Source organism: Mustela erminea, chromosome 4 (genome assembly GCF_009829155.1).
Source record: "Mustela erminea isolate mMusErm1 chromosome 4, mMusErm1.Pri, whole genome shotgun sequence".
Taxonomy (NCBI): domain Eukaryota; kingdom Metazoa; phylum Chordata; class Mammalia; order Carnivora; family Mustelidae; genus Mustela; species Mustela erminea.
The window spans coordinates 90456406-90472877 of record NC_045617.1 but is presented as its reverse complement, the minus strand read 5'-3'; the positions used below and the strand labels follow the sequence as shown (position 1 = coordinate 90472877).

The window sequence follows — 16472 nt, the reverse complement described above, 5'->3', positions numbered from 1 at the left end:
TATCCCCATCTCTATCTTTTTTTGTTTCTGTTTTTAGTAATCGCTACACGCCATGTGTGACTCGAACTCAAGACCCTGAGATCGAGAGTCTAGTGCTCTACCAAATGAGCCAGTCAGGCACCCTGTTCCCATCTAGGTCTATGGGAAGACAAGAAGGACACTCAGATACCCCCAGCATCAGAGTCCATGACCCTAATCTCTGGCTGGGGACCTCTCCACCTTCCACTCCAGGGCTGCTCCAGGTAGCTCAGGAGGTTTAACGAAAAGTTCCCCAGAAGCACACAGAGTATAATCCGTGTTACGTTTTAGGAGACAGTCCCACAAATGGCAGAGAACAAGGAGTAGGTGATTCAGAGAAGTTGCTTGGAAGAGCCCGGGCTCAGCCCTGCCTAGTCACGTGATCATGGGCCAACCTCTCCCTTCTCAGTCTGCTTCCACATCAGTGAAATGGGGATAACTCGACCTACTCTGCGAGTCTTGTAGGAGAGTTGTGAGCCTCAGATGCATGCAGGCTGTTCAAGACACTTTGTGGGGCACCAGGTGGCCCAGGTCATGATGCCAGGGTCCTGGGATCTGACAGTCTGCTCAGCCAGGAGTCTGCTTCTCCCTCTTCTATTGCCCAACCCCCACCCCACCCCCAGGCCCCGCATTTGCGCACTCGCGCACTCACTCTCTGAAATAAATAAAATCTTTGCGGGGAAAGACACCTTTGCAAGCAAGGAAGAGGTGAACAGAGGTTACTTGGATTTACTCCCTTTTCATTTTGTAATTTTCCTTTCTTACTGTAATGCCCAAAAGGCTTGGGAGACATTTCTCCGTTTGATGAGTTTATGGGAAGCCCATACTCCCTCCTGCTTAGAAAAGGTTTCTCATGGATTCGGGTGACGGTAGGAAGTTGGAAGTGCTTAAAACAATGTCTCACGGTTCATAAGATGCTGGTTCAGAGAATGGAGGAAGTAAAGTGTGCTGGGCATGGTTATCACTGTGTCCTGTGCTAGATAGTAACGTAAGTTGGTAACATGGGAATGGGACTCCTCTTATGCACCCCAGGTCGGCAAATAAAAGTTCCTGAAATGAAGATGTTGAATTTAACTCTGATACCAGGTTCACTGTGGGGCAGAAAGGGCCACAGAGACTCACACCTATAAGATTTTGGAAGCATTTCTGGAAACAATTCCCGGTAGCTCTAGGCAAAGAGTACGTCTGAGGAAGGCGGAGGGGCCACACTGAAATGGGGGTCAGTCACCATACTGTCCCCCACCATCTTCTCCCACTCCCTTCTTCCCCTCCACTTCCCTAGTTCTGCACCCTTCCCCCAACCCCCTCTGGTACAGCCAGAACCTGGCCTTGTGTTGGGGACTGCGGGGGAAGCCGTGGGAAAAACAATCAAACCTTGGTCAGCCGGATAATTAGCTGTTCCTCTGTGACCATGGCCTCTCTGTCCTCTTCCCGTTGCCACCCCGCCACCCCCGCCTGGACAAGGGTTTCCGAACACCCGGGCGACATCACCTCATTAATGTTAATGGCAAATCCGGACATGAGCCCGGATGGTCATAAATTGTCCTGTGGGAGAAAGGGTCAGAGGGTTTGTATCGGCGTGTGCTGCATGTAGGAGCCTGTCACACAAGCAGGGGGTGCACGTGCAAGTATGTACCCCTTGGGGTTTGCACGGGAGAACGTGCGTTATTACACAAGAGAGGAAGCGTGTATGTGGGAACTGAGTGTGTAGACCATACACATCTGAGTGTGCCTGTGTGTGCGCTTGAAAATTCGTTTGCAGCGACTTGTGCCTCTGTCACAAACAAGAGTCCATGGGCATCGAAGTACGGACTGCATGATATTCTGGGGTCTACACATCCCTATGCATGTGAGTGCGTGCATGGAACACACACAGACGTACTGTGAGTGCGCTGTGGCCGAATTTTAGCACCTCAATATAACACTGGGCACATACCATGCGCTCAATGAATGTTGGTTATTTTTATCCTTAATAATTCAGATTTATTTACACAGGTAAACGTGTGCATGCCCAGGGGCCTGCTCCAGACCAGCCTGTGGGTGTGTGGACATCTGTACGCAAGCGGACACTATGAATGTATCTGTGAGCCCAAGGGTTGGTGTACACACATGTAATGTCCGAGTCCTCGAGGCTGTGGGTCCTTCTTTCCTGTCCACCTTCACTGGCACAATAACGGTGGAGAACAGCTGGGCGGCCCCACGGGACTGCCTGAGGAGTGAGGCTGGCCCAGCATTCACACCCCCAGGCCCCGCTAACAGGTGGCGGGGGGGCAACACAATGCTCAGAGGCACGCAGTCCACGGGCACCACTGACCACCCCAAGGGATGGGCTGGATACCCGGAGCTTCCCCTCCTCCTCCCTTTTTCTACAAATCCCACTAACCTCCAAATTCTGTCAACTCCCCCCCACAAATCTCTCCATTTGTCCAGTCCCCTCTCTGTCCCCTCTCAGGACTGCAAGAGCCTCTTGTGCTCCTAATCCACTCTCCACACAGCAGCGAAAGTGATCTCTTAGAAATGCAGATCTCATCACCTCACTCTGGCTGCCTAAAACCCCTTAATAGCTTTGCATTGCTCTCGGATAAGGTCTGCAATCCCCTCGCCTGAGGCCCCATCTCCCACCCTCTCCCTCCGACCAGACTCCTGTGCACAGCTCCCCGGCCCTCTCAAGGCCCCCACACCCTTGGTTGCCTCTGCCTAGAAGGCTCTTCTCCTCCTGTCCTACTCGCCTTCTCCTCCCCAAACCAGGTCTCACCTCTGGCACCTTCTACTTCCAGATTCCTCCTGTTTTGTCCTTTCCCATCCCCCTTGTAATTCTCTCCAGTGTCTTCAACACACTGGCACCTCAGCTGTGGTGCAGCCTTGTCATCCCTGTCTCCTCTGAGCCCTGGGAACTCCCAATGTCATCATGTCCTGGCCGCCGTGCATCCAGGCGCGGCACGCAGGCCTGGGTCCTGTGTGGCCCCCTGGAACAGCCGGCCCCGGCTCTCCAAAAGCCCACAGACACAGACAGAGAGGAGGCTGCTAGCTTAGTAAATGCCCTGAAAGATGTCAGGAGGGGCAGAGAGGGGTTTCGCAGAGGTACAGACAGAGGCGGCCTCAAGAAGTGAAAAGCCAGCCAAGAAAGGGAATTCCAGAGAGCGGAACAGCAGGAGCAGGCAGCATGGGGAGCCGCTGCAGCCTACACCATCGCGGGGGAGGTAATAGAAAGCGAAAGTGGGAAGGACAGTGGGGACCAGACGGTGGAACCTCAAACACCCTCTCATTTTTTAAATTAATCTGACACCCATTAGCCGGAGATTCCAAACTCTCATTTGTACTGGGGACACTCTTGTCCCTTGGGCATCATGTGGCTGAAGGGTGTCCACCCTGAGGCCTGTTGGAACCAGCTCAAGGACCCCCAGGACGGCCACTGGGTCCACGGCCCCAAATTCCCACTTTATCAGCAGGAAGGAGAGGCCCAGGGAGAAGCAGCAATTTCCCCTCAAACCTAGAGCTTAGCCAAGTATCTAAGTTCAGCCCAAATTGGGCCACCCAGCCTGCTCAGAGCCTGTGCCCCAGGGGTCAGGGGCCAGGGGTCAGGCAGCTCCTTCCACAGGAAGGCTCCAGTCCCCTCTAAGTGGAGGGGAGCAGCCCCTCTCACAGGCCCCAGGCAGGAACTTGGGCAAGGCAGCAGATTAGCTCTGTGAGGAGGCCCAGGCAGGGACTCTGGGGGTGGGGGCCTCCGTGAGAGGGCCAAGAGCTTTAATTCCCCCCTTTCAGTTGCTGTTGCTAATTCAGGTCCCAAGGGGCTTGCTGAGTTTGTCCTGGACCCAGCCACTTAATCTTATAATACCTCCCAGCAAAGCCCCTTTGTTCTCCCTCTTGCATAAGGTGCTAGGAACTGTGGCCGCCTCCTCCCCCTCGGCACCTCCTTCGTCATTGGCCCAGAGCCTCTGCTGGTGGCTGTGGCTGGCTGCACCTCCAGGCCCTCATGGGGGTCCCTAGGAACTTTCCACAGGGGATGTTTAAGGCAGCTAGTTGCTAATAAAGATATCCTCTGGGTCTGTTCCCCCCACGCCTCCGACCTCTGGAAAGCCTGGCGCTGTACCCCACTGACCCTCTGGGCAGGAGCAAGTCCCCAAATGGGGGCTTTTACTGATCTTGGAAATCTCGGCTGGCTCTGAGACACATCCAGCAATGAGGAGTGCATCCTCTGATCTCCCAGGGGAGAACTGGCTGGGGTCCCCCCTCCTCCTTCCGCATTCCTAGGGTTCAGACCAGCTCTGTGGACATGTGAGTTGCACTCTCGTACAAGGGCCCGTGTTTAGAAGGGCTGCACACTTGGTTTAATGCTCTGCTGTCACTATCTTGAAATTCTTAATAATGTTGCACAAGCACCGGGCATTCTCATTTTGCCGTGGACCCCACAAATTATGCAGCTGGCTCCGCCTGCAATTTTGGAGCAAGCCCAGGAGCCAGCCAGCAGGGGAACCTGAGGGTGCCCAGAGGGTTCTGGTTCGAGCTCAGCCCTGGTTGGACGTAGGAGCCGGCAAGTCCTTGTCCTCCCTCTGGGACTCCCGTTCCCCCGAGAGAAGATTAGTTCAGCTGACACTGACTTGGGATATTAGACTACTGTAACTAGTTCGAATGCTAAACGTACTGTCTGGAACTGCCCCAAAGACCATGCTCTACAGGGGTCTACACCAAATGGAGATCACTGAAAGCTCAGTGACAGGGAAGAGACAGAAAAGAGGGAGTCTGTCAATGTTCGTCCTTTTGAACTCTGGCAAGAGCCTGCTGCAAGAAGTGTCGAGGCAGCAAGGCAAGGCACCTCTCCTGAGCCTCTGGGTCCCTTCCCCGGGCAGGCGCCTGACAAACCGGGGGGGGGGGGTGGAGGGCGAGGAGGCTAGTCTAGTTGGCCACGGTGGAGAGGGAGAGCGGGCATGGCCCTGCTGCCAGTCACCCCTGTTGAAGGCACTCCTCTCTCTGGGCCAGGTCCCCTGTGAGCAGGCCTCTTCTCTGACACCATCCTTGCCTTTGCTAGGGACAAGGGCAGGCTTGTGCTGGCGAGACCCCCAGGAGGTCAGAAGCTCCTGTGGCACCAAGCAAAGAGCCCCTCTCCATATTCCCAAGTTTGGGAAGGACCCAGAGTCTTCCCCAGCTGCCTGATCCCTTCCACGGTATCCCCAGACCCAAATCACAGCGGGGCCATGTTCAGCCTCCATTCCTCAACCCCTTCTTACTGCACACTGTATGACCCAGAAGCAGAGGCAGCAGCCCAGAGAAAACTCCCTGCTCCTTGGGAGCTGCAGGCTGCCCTCACCCAGAACAGCCGGGGCAGGGCCTGGCTTTGCGCCCGCTGACGCGTGGCTCCCGTGGGTCCCTGAGGGGTTGGCCGGCTCTGGGACCAGCTCCAGAAGTCAGGGCTAGGGATCCACACAGCATGCGGGCTTCCTGGAGCAGAGACACATTTCCTCTCTCCTCCATTCCCCCTTCTGTGGTCAGGACAAGGTTCTCCAGGGTTAGGGCCCAGGGCTCCCAAGCTTGATCCTTCAAACACTCCACAGGGGTATGCTCTATTCCAGTTTCTCCGGAAAAATAGGCCAGGCCAGGAGCTCCAGTAAGACCAAGGACTCTGCCCCATCTGGCTCAGTAGTAAATCCCAGGTCCCCGCACAGGGTCTAACATAGAATAGGGGCCCTTCATATTGTTAACCAAGTGAATGAAGAAGGAATGAATGAATTCATTCTTCAATTTCATTGAGTGGAAGAATGTATGGCCTAATGAATGAAGCAGCACCTAGAAGCTTCCAAAACATCCAAGAAGCTCTTCCTCACTCCTACACAGGCCCTCACATGTGACCAGAGTTCCTCTCATACCTGTGGTTTGCTCTCTGGAGTTGGAACTGATATGGAATAAATGAGGAGGGGCAGTAGGCCCCTTGCCCGGAGTTGGGGGAAGGCCACACCATCCTTCCAAGGTCATAGGTCCCAACAACTCAAATACCCGGCACACCAGGATGGAAGCCACCCTGAATCATCACCACCAAACTCCTGGGGCTCAGCTAAAGTGACTATGGTCCAGAGAGGACAAGGAACTTACCCTAGGTCACACAGTGAGTTGGTGGGGGAATTAGGACTAGAATCTAGGAACGCTGAGTCCCTGCCTAGGGCTCCTTCTGTTCCACCAGAGACCCAGCCATGACCGACCCAGACACTGTGAGACTAGTTTCAGCTTTGATCAGGTGGACCTGGCCTGGGACCTGAACCCTGGCTGTCTCAAGCTGTGGCAGCCTGGCCACCTGCTGGCCAGAATGCTTGGAATTGCAAGGGAGGTGGTAGGGTCACAGTTTGTTTGGAATCAGACAGCCTTGCACAACTATGAGGCCTGCCGGAAGCTGGGCAGACCACTCTTCCCCACCCCTGCTCTGAGGCCAGAGGGCTGGTGGGGCCACAGCGCACACAGGGCCAAGGTACCAGATCAGGAGGAGAAACCCAGGGCCTGACTGTTTATGGTGGGGATAGCTCTCTAGGCTCTGTTATCAGACCTCCCGCGGGAAGGGATGTCACAGACAGCTGCTTAGGCAGCCGTGGAGAGGGCAGTCAGTGGGCTCTGGTCCCCCCCACTTACAGTCTTGGAATGAGCTCCAGCACCCTTCCCTGACAGTTTCTCATGCAGTGTCTCTCATTTGCTCACTGCCACTTGGCCTTCAGCACTGGATCACTCCCATTCTACAGATGGGGCCACCAAGGCTCAGGTAGGTTCTGTACCTTGGCAGAACTCACATAGTGAGGGATCTAAATCCGGAAGAATTCCCCTTCCCCCAGATTTTGCAGCTGAGTGCCTCATGACATTGTCCAGTTCTTACAGCAGCCTGCCTTCCCAGAGCTGTTAAGAACCTGGAGCCACAGGGCGCCTGGGTGGCTCAGTCGGTTAAGCATCTGCCTTCAGCTCAGGTCATGATCCCAGGGTCCTGGAATCAGCATGGTCAGGCACTCTGGGGAGACTGCTCCTCCCTCTCTCTCTGTCCCTCTCCCCCACTCATGTGTGTTCTTTTTCCCCTCTTTAAATTAAATAAATAAAATCTTTAAAAAAAAAAAAAAAAAAAAGAACCCACAGCCATGAAAAAGATAGATCAGGGGCTATTAATGGACCCTGTCAAGTTGGCAGACCTGACCAGGTCACCCTCTTCAAGTCAAAACCTTCCATGCTCTCTACTACCCACTACCTCGGGCAGGCTGTGACTCCCCACACCCTACCATGACCTTGCCCCTGCAGGCTTCTCCAGCCTCAGCCCCACATTCTCTCCACTTTGAATCTCACAATGCAGGCCCTAGAAGGTGACTTCGAAAGCATCCCTGGCCAGGCTGTTTCCAGACTCCAAGTTCTCTCTGCCTGGACACCCGCTGTCTACCCTTCCCTTCTCATAACATGAGACTCAAATAAAGTGTTATCTTCCTCATGAAGACCTCCTTATCTCCCACGGGCCCTCCATGCTCCCTTAATCCCTTGGCATGCTTATACCACACTAGAGAGTAATGACCTGCTTCCGTGCCTGGTCTGTCTGCACCGTGACCATGCATCTACCTCTGGAGCTCAGCACCTAGCCCCAGACGGGGAATCTCAGGGCGGTCCAATGGAGGCTTGTTGAATGAATGAATGGAAGGGAACAATGCCCTGGGGAGGTGCGACTCTGAAGATAGGGAGTGTCCAGAGGGCTTGGAAAGTCACCGCAGGCTGGAAGAACCAGAGGAATCCCATACCACTCTGGAAACGCTGGCCTGAACCCAACAAAGGTGAAATTGAACTAGGATAGATGAAAAATCTCCCCAGTGGGATTCAAAGAGGCTGTGACCAGGCGGCCTGCAGCCCGGCCCAGAGGAATGGAAGGTCATCTCCTGTCCTCCCCGCAGGAGGATCTGGATTCCCAGGACCAGACAGGGAGGGTGTAGCCTCCAGGAGCTCCTGGGACTCTGTCCAGCCCTCTCTCCCGCTCTGAGCAGCACAATACCTTAAGCTCCTGCCCCACAGGCAGGCCCGGAAGTCCATTCATTCTCCCAGGGAAGAGTGGAGACCTTAAATAAAGAAAGTTTATGTAACCTTGCAGAAGCATGCCACATGGCAGTGAGCCGGAGTGGGGGTGGATGGGTACTTCGGCAAGGTGCTCAAGATCACCGAGTGTTCAGCACCAGGATTCTTGATCCAGGGGCAGGCTGGAGAGAGAAATGTGCTGTCTGCAGAAACATAATCGATATTTTAATTTACTACTTGGAAAAAGAAAGCATACCCCCTGTGGTTTCCAAAGACCCACTGTAAGGCAGGGTTCTTGGCTGGTGCTGTGCGTGCGGGGGAGAGCGGGCCAAGGCACTGGGGCCGTGGCTTAAATGAAGTTGCCCTGGGCTGCTTGAGCAGTGTTTGTCCGGACGATTGTTTATAAACAATTGGTGAGTTATTAATAATAACAGCTGTGGTGTACTGCCCCTTCCTTAGCGCCAGGTGCAGACAGAGTTTTCCTATGCATTCTTTGCCTTTGCCTCACTTAATGCATTAATTATGCTTTGCTTTACATTTCTCTGCTCATAACTCATCTTTTGTGTGTCTGTCTAATTCTCCTACCTTGCCCAGCACATGAACATGCTTTGGGATAGTTACACAGAGAAGTTTTAGAAAATTCTTGCAACAACCGGTATGATTTTAACTTAGTGGTGGTCAGAAACAAGGGAGAGACTCACTGTTAGTTTTTTTAATTTTTAATTTTTTTTATTTTTTTGCTGTTCGTTACTTCCTTGCAGGGCTTTCTTGGGGCTTCTCTGAAAATGGTCATGTACACCCTTTTATCTGGGAAATCCTTGGCACCAACCCACTGAACTCAACAGGCAGCATTACGGGTGTTTTTCCACAATCCTTTTTTAAACCCATGAGCCTTTTCAGGATAGGTCCCACAAGTAAGGTCTTAAAACTACTACAGCGGTGACTTATTGGAAATGCAGATTCCTGGGCAGCCCCCAGCACCTTTGTGCTCCCAAGTTCCTGGGGCAGAGCCTGGGAATCAGCCTTTCCCACAAGTTTCCTGGATGATTCTTCTGTGCACTCAAGTTTGAGAACCTCTGGTCTCAAGCATGGTAGGTATTCAGGAAATGTTTGCAGAGTGAGCTGTTGGTAAATGAGTTTCGAGAAGTCCAGTGCAAATACAAGTGCCATCTGGGGAGTTGCTCAGGGCTCTTCCCGGCCAAGGCATTGGGTAATGCTGCTTTTGAGCCAATCAGGGGACCTTCCTTGCCTGGGTGCCATGCTACATCCCCATGACTTTCCAAGTTGAAGATTTCTCTGTAAGGGACCAGGCTCTCCATTCTGTCCCTCATTAACTCCCAGAAGCAAGTTCCCAGAGTGGATGGCTAAAGGAGTCGGCCAACTCCCCGCCCCGCCAAACTGCAAACTGTATTCTCTGCCTTCTATGACCAGATGGGCCAGGATCACCTTCTGTGGCCACACTGTAGGTTCAGTGTCAATGCAAAAGACTCACTTACCCCTGGGTGCCTGTTAACCCCTAATTCCAGGTCTAGATTACTCTATTCCTAGGTCTAGGCTGATCCTTGACCTGAGTACAGACTGACTCCTAATCCTTTTTTTTTTTTAAGATTGTATTTATTTATTTGACAGAGAGAGAGCCCAAGCAGGCAGAGAGGCAGGCAAAGAGAGAGGGGGAAGCAGGCTCCCTGCTGAGCAGAGAGCCGGATGCAGGGCCCGATCCCAGGACCCTGGGATCATGACCTGAGCCGAAGGCAGAGGCTTAACCCACTGAGCCACCCAGGCGCCACCCCCCTCTTTTTTTTTTTTACCTTTTTAAAATTAATTGATTAAAGTAAGCTCTGTCCTGATGTGGGACTTGAACTCATGACCCTGAGAACAAGGGTCGCACACTCTACTGACTGAGCAACGAGCTGCCTCCTGGACTGACTCTTAATCCTAAGTATAAACTGACCCTTAATCCTAAGTATAGCCTGGGTCCTGGGTGCAGACTGAGTCTTAATCTTAAAAACAGACTGACTTCCTACTTCCAGATATACACTTATCCCTGGTCCTGGGTACAGACTGATTCCTATTCCTAGGTAGGTATAAACTGATCCTTAATCCTGGATGCAGTCTGACCCCTGATCCTACCTAACCAGACTAACCCCCCAGCCCAGAAAACAGGTTGGCTTGCAACCCTGGTCAGAGCCTGACCCTCAACTCCCCTTAATTCTCTCCACAGTGTGATCCAATTCTGCGTAGATTATCCGTAACCCTGACCACAGATTGACCTCTTGGGGGCTGATCTAGGAGTGTGAAGGAAATTGGAAAGGGATGTCCTGCCAGCAGAGGCAAGAGAGGCGTTTCTTCAAAAAAGGGACGGAATCTGGCCAGCTGTGTTTTGACAGCTTGGGTTTTCCCTACCAGAGCTGAAGACTTCTTGGAAACTGGGGGCGCTAGAACCTTAAGAATAGGCCAGACACCAATCCTCCACCCCCCACTATTCCTGCCGGTCTGCCCCTGACCTGCGGCCCTATCCAGCCCCCACCCCATCCACTGGTTCACTGGGACAGGGTCAAACATGAAAGGGAAGATGACTGGCCCTGATACAGGCGCCAGGAATGTGCAGGTATCATTAGTGGGCAGACAATGGCACGCTATGGCCTGTCCACTCCCAAGCCCTCCCCAGGATGGGGACCCAGACCATGAGCAGAGGAAGCAAGCCCAGAGTATGGTACCAGCAGGGCCAAATAGACTACCCAGATGGGTAATGGAGACCTGGCTTCTCCCCCAACACACCTCACGTGTCTTGTAAACTGCAGTAGGGGTAAACGCTGCTGATAGCCTGGTGTCCACAAGACCCAGCCGGGCTGCAGATGCTCCCCACCCTGCAGACAGGTTTGAAGGCAGTTGAGTCTTGGGCCTGAAGGAACGAGGACGGAGACCACAGCTTGTAGGCCCAGCTTCAGGAGCCACCCCATCCTGGCCAAGAAAGGCATCTGGGTGAAGGGGGCACAGTCTAAAGGAAAACACGGAGGCCCTGTTTGAAGCCAAAAAACCATCCTCTCCCTTCCCTATAGTGAAGATACGGGTTCACGGCGCTGCTGGCCAAGTCAGGGGGAAGCCTGACAGGTGTTAGTGGCACAGATCAGTCTGTCCCAGTGGCCTCCTTGAAGATGACCCTCAGGGAGGAAGACTAGCTCACCCCTCACATATATACCCACTCCCTGATCCAGAAATTAGGGTCCAAACCATTTCCCTCTCTGCTGCCCAGTACCCAGTGGCCGGAAGCCTGTGCTGGCTTTCCCCTGGGGAGTTGAGGAGGGGCGGGGGGCAGGAACAAGCCTCCCAGGCATTCCTCTTGCATTCCTGGGGCCATGCCCTCCTTCCTCCCTGCCTCAGCCTGGCCATAAACTATTTCAGGCTTGCAAAATCTGGTCTGTTGCTCTCTTGTTCACAGCCCCCACTGAGGCCGGGGTCTGGGCCCTGGCCAGGAAACCCACAGCGCCCCCAGAGCCCAGAGGGTCAACTGGGACAGAGGAAACCGGGTAACCTCTTGGGCTGCCAACCATTAGAGGGGTTGGGAAGCAGTGGGGCCCGGCCCACTCCTCAGGGCAGAGACCCAGAGCCCCACTCCCCACAGCCTGTGCCCCAGGGGAAAATGGAGAAGTGGTTAGGACAGGCCCTTGTGTGTTTGGGGGTCCAGCATGGGCAAAGGGCATTCAGACAGATCATCTCAGACAAAGGCTCACCCCCACCACCAGACTCGTGTCTTCATCACCATTTTACAGAGAAAACTGAGCCTCAAACCAGAGCTCTTCTTTAGGCTTGAGCAATGTCTCCCCATCGGTCCATACACATTGCAGGGGCTGGAACCTGGACTTCTTTCTCTCTGCCCTAGGCCCCATTCTCCTGCCTGCCCAAACGTTGATAAATGTCACTGTCCTTCCCCCTCCACCCCCTGCCCCTAACAACCTGCCACAAACACCAGGGCCCAGGCCCTCCACAGAATCACATTCACCCTTTCCCCGCAGGCCTACCTCTATACTCCCACTTCCCCCTTATACTCCCACATTCACCCTTTCCCCCCACTTCTACCCATCTTTCCCTCTCCCTCTGCTCACAAGCTGCCTGTGTCCACACCTCTGTTCTCCTTTGTGCTTGCTGGGCCCCCCTGCCTCTGTCCTGGGATATGACCCAGTTCTGGATTCTCAGGAAAGACACCCAGCACCTCACCCTAGCTCCTCTCTCCCCAAGGTGTGCACCTTCCAGAGCACACACGGAAAGCTGAGCCTTCCCTCCTTCCAGCGGTGGGGGGTCTGGAAGAAGGGACCTCTGTGGAACAGGGGCCAGCTCTGACACCTTACTGTGTTATCAGGTTCCAGAATGGAGAGAGGTGGCCAATGAAGGAATGAGTCCTGCAATTTCTTATTGAGCAAATACATGTTCTAGATGTTTAGAATATGGCAATGAATAAAATGGGGGGGAAATTCTTGCGCCCATGGAGCTTCTTCTTGGCGGGGTTGGGAGTGGAAGATAAACCACAAAATATGTAATGTCAGGTACTGCTATGAAGCAAAAGGAAGCTAGAGGTGCTGCGAGAGGCCTGGCTAGGTGTGTGTGAAGGATGCTCACCAAATCCATGCTTTTGTGCATAGTTAGTCAAGGGATGAATATGCAAGAGGTTGGACCAGGTCCTGACCCCACACTGCCAATGACTGTATAATCTGGAGCAAGTCATGCCTCCTGTCTGGACCTCAGTTTCCTTATCTGTAAAGTAAGACAGTTGGACTAAAAGGCCATCGAGATCTGACTTTAGCTTTGACCTTCACGGACTCTAACACATTATGTGTCTGTGAATGCAAAGGGGAAAATTATAGGCAGTTTAGAAGTGGCTCTGAGTGGGACCTTTCTGTGCCCTAGCAATTTCCCAGGGCTGATGTTTCTGGTGACGTCACAAAATCTGCATGTTGGCAAGTGAATTTGCATCCTAGGTCCCAGGCTCTGGAAGGCTTGTGATGCAAATGTTAATAAGCAGCACCAACAACCAGACTCACCTATTCAAGCTTCTTCCCAGACCAGGGCGAAGGGAGAGGTGGGGTCAGTTGGGGCTACAAGGAAGGTGGAATTTGCTGGAGGCCTAGGGACTAGTTTACCTCCTTTCCCCTCTCCTGGTGCCCTCAAGCCTGCTTTCCAACACCTCGTCAGACATCCCCACTGGACTGCTCTCCAAATGTCCACGGGGACCCCTTCAGGACCAATGCCCAAGTCCTGGCTTCTGACGACTGAGGCTGGGAGACAAGCTCACCTAAGCCCTGAAGATGAGCTGCCCAACCTTGAGGCCAGCCCTGCTCGGCCCCGCCATCTCCTAGGACAGCAGCCATCAGGGACTGTAGCAGCCTGGTGGGTCCCAGAACACCTCCCTTGCCAGGCACCCCCCTACCACATGCTGTGCCATTCCTAGAGGCTCCAACTTCTCAATGCACCCCAAGATCAGTAAACATTGTGGCTTCCCCTCCCTGGGACTGCCTGGTCAGGATTTGTAAATCTCAGTCTCCGCTCGCGCTCTCTCTCTTCTCTCTCTCTCTCTCTCTTTCTCACACGCACACACACTCTCTCTCTCTCTCTCTTTCTCTCTCTCTCTCTCTCTCTTATCTGGAGTCTTGTACATGCTCTCTCACACTGAAGTACACAGAAAACCCCAACCCAGGACTAACGATTCGGGGAGGAAAGAAAACTAACATTCATAAGGAGCTTTATTTATGCCCATCTCATTGAATCTCCTGCCACCACCACCCCCCCCACCTTGGAGCAATATTTGAGCACTCCTATTTCACAGAAGAGAAAACAGAGGTGCCCAGTGATACCCTCAAGTGAACCACAGACCCAGGAGTCCGCCTGGTTCTGCCTGACTCCTGGCCGGTGGGCCCACCGCTCCATACTTCCACACCTGCGTGCAAATGGAGGGCTTGTTGCAAACACAGCTCAGAGCCAGGAGTCTGGAGCCTGAGGTGCTGGGCCTCATTCTGCTGCCACCTGTTCAGGGGACCCTGGGCACAGCTCTTCCCTTCCCAAGGCCTCAGTGTCCTCATCTGGGAAATGGAAATCATAATGGCTCTCTTTTCTTTGCATGGGGATGAACCAGATAGTCCTGCTGATTTCCATGTTGAGGGTTCTATGACTCCAAGCTGGAGCCTCAGGCCACCCAAGGTGGCACACCTCCTCCATGAAGCTGCCCAGGGCCTCCCCTTTAGTGTTGGAGGGAGTGGGGCTGTCAGAGGAGTCCATGCCAGTCAGGGCCCTTTCTTCCACTTGCCCCTGAGCACAGCCCCCACTAGTGCTGACTTACAGCTTTGCCTCCTGCTGACATCAGCACCCACCTGTTTGTGGTGGGAAAAGAGGCCTCTTTGGGAAACAGATTTGCTAAACCTCAGCCAGGGAGGACCTCCCAGCTGTGCTGTTGAAGCAGGTTTGGTAAATACCCGGGCTGGCACCTCTGGAGAGGGAGTGGGTAATCTGAAAGCAATGCTTCCTCCTGGTGACCAGCCCCTCTCCCCGGCCACCCCAAACCATGATCAAATTTCCAGCCCCATCTTGGGAACTTCCGGCTGGTTCCCTGAGCTCTTCAGCCTATCATACCAATAACCATCCTTCCTCCCACATCCCATCTCCTGTGCCACCTCCCCCACCACGGCTGTCACCATCTTCTGTTATCGCCAACCATCATCCTCCCCATCCCCCCTCCTCCCCCACCTTCACCCTCACCCCTGCCGCCCGCGGCGCTCATCCGTCCCAACCCAGAGGTCACTGTCTAATCCATAATTGGTCTCACCCCCTGCCTAAATTCTTTACTGAGTGACAAACTTTGGCTGGAATGAAATTTGTTGCACAAATCTGGGAGCTCACCATAGTTCCAGGAGGCAAGAGCATCCTGTATGCGACTCAACTGGTGTCCCTTCCAGGAGAGCCTACTCATGTGACCACGTGCAAACACTCAGAGGAGGTAGACACATCCCTTACTTACCACCCATCTGTCCCAGGGTGAGCCCAAGGGGCCCAGCTGACGCAGCGCCCTCTCTAATCCCCCTGACGCGCTAAACAGTGTACCTGGTTGTTTAAACACACGGTCCCAGGTGCTGAAGAACAATTAAAAGTGATCACAGGAGATCAGCTTCCCAGATCGATCTTACTTGTCTTAAGCCCAGATAAGCCAAGAGAGGAATCTCTTTCCCAATCTGTCATTTCTGACAGCAGAGATGCTGGATTTCTCCTGGTAGCCAGCTGGGGTTGAGGGAGTTCACACCCCCAGGAACAGAAGAGCTTGCCTCAGCCTTCGTTCAGCCTGATGCCTCTGAAATTTAGCTAGAAAGTATTTGGGAGAATCTCACTTAGCATTCAGTATTTTTTTTAAAAAGGGGGCGAGTAGGGGTCAACATCACCTCACTTCGAGGTGTCAAGTCTGAGGTGGCATCAAAAAAAGACTCGTGTTGGAATCCTGAATCTGCCATTTAACAGTGATGCCTCAGTTTCCTTATCTGTGAAATGGGAATGAGAGCATAGGACTGGCCTAAGGGTTGAGTGCGTTAGAGAACTCTTAAGCACCTTTTTTAAGGCCCAGCTTGACCACAGGATTGAGCTGAACAACCATTCTAGGCCAGAAAAACTGCACCTACTATCTTGTCTGACCCATGCAATTTTGAGCTCTTCTTACAGGAGTTACTTCCAAAATCAAAACTAAGTTTATTACTGACACTGCAGTTAAAACAGGATAGTGAGTTCTGATGATCTCTTTTATGAAATCGCTTACTAATTTTTATACTCAGACACTCCAACTTTGATCTGTTTTTGTCTTTATGATAGGCTGGCCACAAGACATTGTATCTGCCCCTTCCTGTGGAAGCCTCGCCATGCCCTTTGGCCAGAGGCAAGTCCAGTGGGAACTTCTTACAGTCCCCAAAATCTGAATGTTTCTCAGGACTTGTGCAGAGAAGGAAACAGATGTCTCTCCCCTGACCTCCCCCAGCTGAGCCCCTGGAGGAAAAACCCCGAGTTTTAGAACAGGAATTTTCTTTTTCTTTTTCTTTGTAAGATTTATTTATGTATTTTAGAGAGAATGAGAGAGAGCATGTGAGTGTGGAGGAGAGGCAGAAGGAGAGGGAGAGAATCCTCCAACAGACTCCCCACCAAGCATGGAGCCTGGAGCGGGGCTCAGTCTCACGACCTGGAGATCATGACCTGAGTGGAAACCAAGAGTCAGGCTCTCAGCCTACTGAGCCACCCGGGTGCTAGAGCAGGAATTTTCCAAGACCGGTCCCTGGCCAAGCAGTATGGGCCTTACCTGGGAACTTGCTAGACCTGCAAAAAATTAATTCTCAGGCTCTACCTTCATATGTTGAATCAAGACCTCATTTCTCTACCTGAGCATACATCACTCAGGTATGAGACGAGTGCGTTTGAGAAAC

General features: G+C 53.0%; 1 long non-coding RNA gene across 1 annotated transcript in view; it reads right to left on the bottom strand.

The window, feature by feature from the left end:
* LOC116588679 overlaps window positions 1–8073 on the bottom strand; it is a 40874-nt gene extending 32801 nt beyond the window's left edge. The window contains exon 1 of the long non-coding RNA XR_004285041.1: window positions 8012–8073. This is a non-coding gene — a long non-coding RNA (uncharacterized LOC116588679). The remainder of the gene's footprint in view (window positions 1–8011) is intronic.
* Between the last annotated feature and the right edge of the window lie 8399 nt (window positions 8074–16472).